This window comes from Dromiciops gliroides, chromosome 3 (assembly GCF_019393635.1).
Source record: "Dromiciops gliroides isolate mDroGli1 chromosome 3, mDroGli1.pri, whole genome shotgun sequence".
Lineage (NCBI taxonomy): Eukaryota > Metazoa > Chordata > Mammalia > Microbiotheria > Microbiotheriidae > Dromiciops > Dromiciops gliroides.
The window spans coordinates 491,888,278-491,894,578 of NC_057863.1; the positions used below are offsets into that span (position 1 = coordinate 491,888,278).

Here is a 6,301-nt window from a genome sequence, read left to right on the forward strand (position 1 = left end):
TGCTAGACCTAGATAAAAACTCTATAAAAGCCCACAAAACTTTATCACTGTGGTCATCAACTCCATACAGGAGTTCTCCCTGACCACCACCCCTTCATTTTGTGAGTTTCTCCCCTCAATAAAGCTGTCTTACTTCTTACTTTACTGTCTCAATGTGTGCTCTGGGTTTTTTTTTAAGGGGAAGGGAATATGCATTTTTATAATACCTACTATGTGCCAGGTACAGTGCTAAGTGTCTATTTATTTATTCATTTGTTCATTAATTAATTAATTAGTTAGTTAGTTAGTTTGTTTGTTTGCTCGGTCATCCAGTTATTTATTTATTTATTTGCCCATTTGTTCCTTTCTTTATTCATTTAGCTTACAGGTTTTATCTTATTTGATCCTCATAGCAACCATTTGAGGCAGGTTCCATTATTATCCCCATTTTACAAATGAGGATACTGAGGCAAACAGAAGTTAAATGACTTGCTTTGGGTCACACAGCTGCTAAGTGTCTGAGGCTGAATTTGAACTGAGGTCTTCCTCACTCCAGGCCCCAGCACTCTATCTACTGTGATTCCAGCTATCCCAATGGGACTTTGAAATTCCAAATCTTTCTAAGTCTGTATTAAGACATTGTCATGTAACCTAAGTTTGAGACAACCCAGCCTACATGTAATTCCCCTATATATGGTCCTCTTTGAAAATGAAGGACAACAACCAACCAACCAACCAACCTTTTCATATACTGTCCATTATTCTTAAAATGTTCTCCTTCCTCATTTCCTACTCTTCTACAAGGGAGTAGTTGTGCAAGAAATCACTCCAATATCTAAAATCACCACCGTGTTCTGCATCTGGGCACCAAGTGATATGTACATGTGATACCTGTTCCATTGAGAGTTCAGGCCCGAAGAATATTGAATTTGTAAACAGTTTTGCGTCTAAAGCTTCCTCTAAATGCCAGAGCATGAAGTCTCAATTCTGCAATCAGCACATTTTAGGAGAAGACTCACAATTCAATATCGCAGGATAGAAATGTGAATAGGAATTCAGTTGAAGCATTGCAGCACAATCAAACATATCCACTCTGGAGTGAAACAGGAACAGAATAAAACATGATTTGCTTGGGAATCCATAGAGGAGGGGCTGGGGAATAGCAATGATGTCTCTTCACTAATCAATAGAACTAAGGGAATAAAGAGAGGTCTCCTGAGGGCCAGTTTGGGGACATTTGGGGCAGGGTGTGTGTGTGTGTGTGTGTGTGTGTGTGTGTGTGTGTGTGTGTGTGTGTGTGTGTGTGTGCCCATGCATGAGAGAGAGAGAGAGAGAGAGAGAGAGAGAGAGAGAGAGAGAGAGAGAGCGCTGCATTGTAAAGAGTTTTAGAGTTTTGTTGTTGTTTTAGGGAGCAATGTGAGCCAGCCAGCACACAGGAATGTATTGCATAAACCTCCTGGAACCAAAGTGCTTGTGTCATCTGCCCAGGGACCATGACCAAATTCATGTCAAATTCCCTGAACACAGTGGTGATGAAAGAAAGCCATTGCTTACAGAAAGGGAAACATGTTAAGAGACACCAGGTAAGCAGAGAAGAATGATATTGTGTGTGTGTGTGTGTGTGTGTGTGTGTGTGTGTGTGTGTGTGTTGAGTGGCACGGTAGGTGAAGGTATATTTTTATACATGAGCATACATGTAGCAGTGGGAAGGACATTGGATGTGAACTCAGAGGACCTGGGTTTAAATTCCAGCTCTGCCTCCTACCACCCATGTTGCCTTGAGGAAGTCATCCCACTTCCCTGAGCCGCTGTTTCTCCATCTGCAAAATGGGGCAGAGGTGCCAGGATTTGATGACTGCTAAGGACCTTTCCATCTCTAAGTCTATGAGCCTCAGGTCTGTATATGCCAGAGCACTCATAAAACCCTTATAAACACAAGCACAGATATTCTCCTTGGGACCAAGGGTAAGGGGGGGCCTATCTATTGGGATCAGAGCCCCAGTGCTACTGCCACTGGACGGTTCTAAAGAATTGGTAATGGCCAATGAAGGTGACCAGGCCCTTCTGTGTTGAAGCATGGCATCTGAGATACCCCAAATCCCTCCAATTCCTCAAATTCAGGTCCTATGGATAGCATACTTTTGAGACTTCAATCGTTTTATTCATAAAATGACATGGTTGATCTACTAGAAGTTCTTTTTATCATTTTAATAAGTTTTTATTTATATTTTCTTATGTCATTAAAAAGGGTTATAAAAATATGGAATGCTTCATGAATTAGTGTGTCTTCCTTGTCCTGGGGTCATGTTAATCTTCTCTGTATCATTCCAATTTTAGTATATGTGCTGTTGAAATGAGCACCTATAAGGAATTCTTAACCTTTTTTGGGGGTTGATCATGGACCCTCATTTTAGTAGCCTGATAAAGCCTGTGGACCTCTTCTGGTAATTACAACAGCAACAACATTTATGTGGACAGCTAAGCGGTGCAGAATTCCAGACCTGGAGTCAGGAAGATTCATCTTCCCTGATTTAAAATCTGGGCTCAGACTCTTAATAGCTGTGTGAACCTAGACAAGTCACTTAACCCTGTTTGTCTCAGTTTCCTCATCTGTAAAATGAGCTGGAGAAGGAAATGGCAAACCATTACAGTATCTTTGCCAAGAAAACCAATATAGGGTCAAAAAGAGTCAGACATGATTGAACAGCAACAAGATATACATGCTAGGCATTTGACTAAGAATTTTATAATCATTATCTCTTCTGATTCTCATAACTATCCTGCAATGTATATACTGTTATTATCTCTATTTTATAGAGGAAATTGAGACAAACAAAAGTTAAGTGAATTACCCAGAGTCACATAGCTAAGTATCTGAGGCTGGATTTGAACTAAGGTCTTCCTGATTCCAGGCCTAATTCTCTAACGACTGTGCCCTAGCTGTCTGAAAAATGTTTAAAATAATATACATGAGATTACAAAAGAAACCTATTATATTGATCCTAAGAAACAAAATTGGGTAGGAAAAGGTAAAAAGGAGCAATTATATCATAAAAATGGGGTGTGAAAGGAAGAACTAATACAAAGGAAACAGGTTGGGGTGGAGGCCTGGTAATGTTGGAACCTTACTGTTATCTGGGTTGAAGAGGAAGCAAAGCATATACCCGAATAGGTTTGCCAAGTCTTCTGAACTTCTAGGCAGGTGAGAAACCTAGGAGATAGAGTGGAAGAAGGACTTTTACAAGGGCATAAAGAATATGATTAGGAGGGTGGCAGGGAGAAGATAAGGGAGGAAATTTTAAAGGGCTGGGCAAAATAAGGAATAAGAAGTCAAGAGGAAAAGATAAGGTAACAGGGATAAGGTAAAAAGAAGCTGAGAAGGAAAATAGTAAATAACAATAATATGGAGGGAAATTCACAAATATTAATTAGAACTTTGTCAAATTTATAAGAATATCAGTCATTCCCCAACTGATAAATGATCAAAGGATAAAACAGGCAATTTTCTAATGAAGAAATCAAAACAATTTATAGTCACATTAAAAAAATGCTCTAAATCACGATTAGAGAAATGCAGATGAAAACAACCTTGAGATATCATTTTATATCTACCCATTGGCAAAAATGATAGAAGGGGAAAGTGACAAATGTTGGAGAGGAGGTAGAAAAATTGGGACACTAATTCATTGTTGATGGAATTGTAAAATGATCCAACCATTTTGGAAAGAAACCTGGAATTATGCCCAAAGAATTATTAAACTACCTGTACCCTTTGACCCAGTATTGCCACTACTAGGTCTATTTCCAAAGATGATTAGGGAAAAAGGAAAAGAACCTATATGTTCTAAAATATTTATAGCAGCTCTCTTTGTTGTGACAAAGAACTGGAAATTTCAGGGATGCCTATCAATCGGGGAATGGCTAAACAAGTTGTGTTATATGATTGTGACAGAATACTACTGTGCTATGAGAAATTATGAGATCAATAACTTTAGAAAAATATGGAAAGACTTGCATGAAATAATGAAGAACAAAATGAGCAGAACCAAGAGAACATTATATTTAGTAACAGCAATATTAAGGATGACTTTGAGTGAAGAAGTTATTTTGTCTATTATTTTTCTCTCTTTCTCTCTTTCTCTCCACCTATCTATCTATCTATCTGCCTATCTATCTATTGATACCCCAGTTTATATCTAATGGTGGTCATCTTTAAGGTGGGGAGAGGGACGAAAAAAAGAAAAATACTTACAGGATAATTCTTTTGTATATTTGAAAGGAATGTGTATAGTACATTTGCACTTTCATGTACAATTGTCTTTTTATTGTGCTATGTTAGGGAAATGCTTATTTTATTTAATAAATTAAAAATAAACAAATTTTTTAAGAACCCCCTAGCATAAATGATTCTTGACATCTTGCTAAAGCTCAAGTCTGACCATGCGACTCTCCTATTTAGTAAACTCCAATGGCTCCCTATTACCCACCCCCAGATCAAATATAAAATCTTCTGTTTGGTTTTTAAAGCCTGGTCCTTCCTACCTTTCCAGTCTTGTTACTTTTTAAATTTTATTTTATTATTTTTTGCGGAGCAATGAGGGTTAAGTGACTTGCCCAGGGTCACATAGCTAGTAGGTTTTAAGTGTCTGAGGTAGATTTGAACTCAGGCCCTCCTGAATCCAGGGACAGTGCTTTATCCACTATGCCACCCCATTTTTTATTTTTTTTTTAGTCTTGTTACATCTTATTCCTCCCTAGATACTCTGCTCTCCAGTGACACTAGCTTCCAGGCTGTTTCATGCACAAGATACTCCAGATTTTGACTCAGCATTTTCACTGGCTCTCCCTCATCCCTTTCTCTCCTTCCTTGTCTCTCCTGTCTTCCTTAAAGTCTCAGCTAAAATCCCACCTTCAACAAGAAATCTTTCCTAATTTTCCTTAATGCTGATGCCTTCCTTCTGTTAAGGTTCTCCAAGTTATCCTACATTCTATCTCTTTTGTACATAGTTTTTGCATGTTCTTTCCCCCTTTAGGAAGTGACCTCCTTGAAAGCAGGGACTGATTTTGCCTTTCTTTGTATCCTTACTACATATCTGAGAGCTGGCACATAGTAGGTGTTTAACAAATACCTATTGACATGATTTGAGATTCCTTCCAATTCTAATATCTGATTTTGAGTGTTATTTCAAGTTTCTTCCAAAAATGCCCCTGGCCTACTTAGAAATTAAACCCATCAACCCAGTTCCCCTACAAGCCAATTGAAGATCAGTGGAAGCTTTCTCATTTCACTTGCTTGAAACATTGAGGTGAAAGAACGCTGTATCACTCTTCATTCATCTGAGAGTCTGGCTTTTGCCCACTGAAGCCCCTGGGCAGGATGCTAACTAAGAGATACTCAAGGGGAGGGGACACAGAGGTGAATATAAATACACAACATATAGAACATTGCTAAGCCCTTCTTTCAATCCTTCCTCAGGTTTTCTGAAGAGCTCCACTGAGAGGCTTATTGTACCCTTTCTAGTGCCAAGTCTTAATTGATGACTTTGATTTTATCTGAGAGGGCCCATTAAAATTGATAGAGTTGCTCTCTGGTGACTTCTGTTAACTCCTTTGACATAGCTAGTTTTTCAGCTCCCTCTTCAAATCAGCTTTCTTATACTCTCCACCCCCACCCTTACTTCTTGCTGATTGGCCACTGGGCAGAAGCTGTCTGATGCATTTAGAAAAGGATATGTCTATGTTCTCCTCTCCCCTGCTCCCAGCAGAAACCAAGTCAGGGATAAGAGGAGCCTTTGAGACACTGCTCTGCTATCCCACAAGCTTCTGGACCAAACCTCCCAAAGAACTAAATAGGTTTCCTCTAACCCAAGAGCTTTTTTTTTTTTTTCAGGCAATGGGGGTTAAGTGACTTGCCCAGGGTCACACAGCTAGTAGGTGTCAAGTGTCTGAGGCCGGATTTGAACTCAGGTACTCCTGAATCCAGGGCCGGCGCTTTAACCACTGTGCTATCTAGCTGCCCCGAGCTTTTTTTTTTTTTTTTTACCAACATTTGAGGTCTTTTTCATACACATCTCTCAGAGGAAGATCAAATCCATTGGACAGACTAACAAGAGAAAGATGAGAGAATCCATAAGTTTTAGAGCTGAAAGAGTCTTTAGTGGTGATCTAGGCCAACCCTCTCATTTTACAAATGAGAAAAACTGAAGCCCAGAGAGAAGATGTGATTTTCCTAAGATTACACAGCCCCTCCCAATTCCAGATTCATTTCCACTGTCACTATACTACAGCTATTGCCTTCTGAAAGAGAAAAGGAATACCAAAA

At 39.2% G+C, this 6,301-nt stretch overlaps 1 non-coding gene across 1 annotated transcript; it reads right to left on the reverse strand.

Annotated features, from left to right (window-relative positions):
* Positions 1 to 2,233: 2,233 nt before the first annotated feature.
* Positions 2,234 to 2,340, reverse strand: LOC122752165. Its single transcript, XR_006355959.1, has one exon. It is a non-coding gene; the product is annotated as a U6 spliceosomal RNA (small nuclear RNA).
* Positions 2,341 to 6,301: the final 3,961 nt, after the last annotated feature.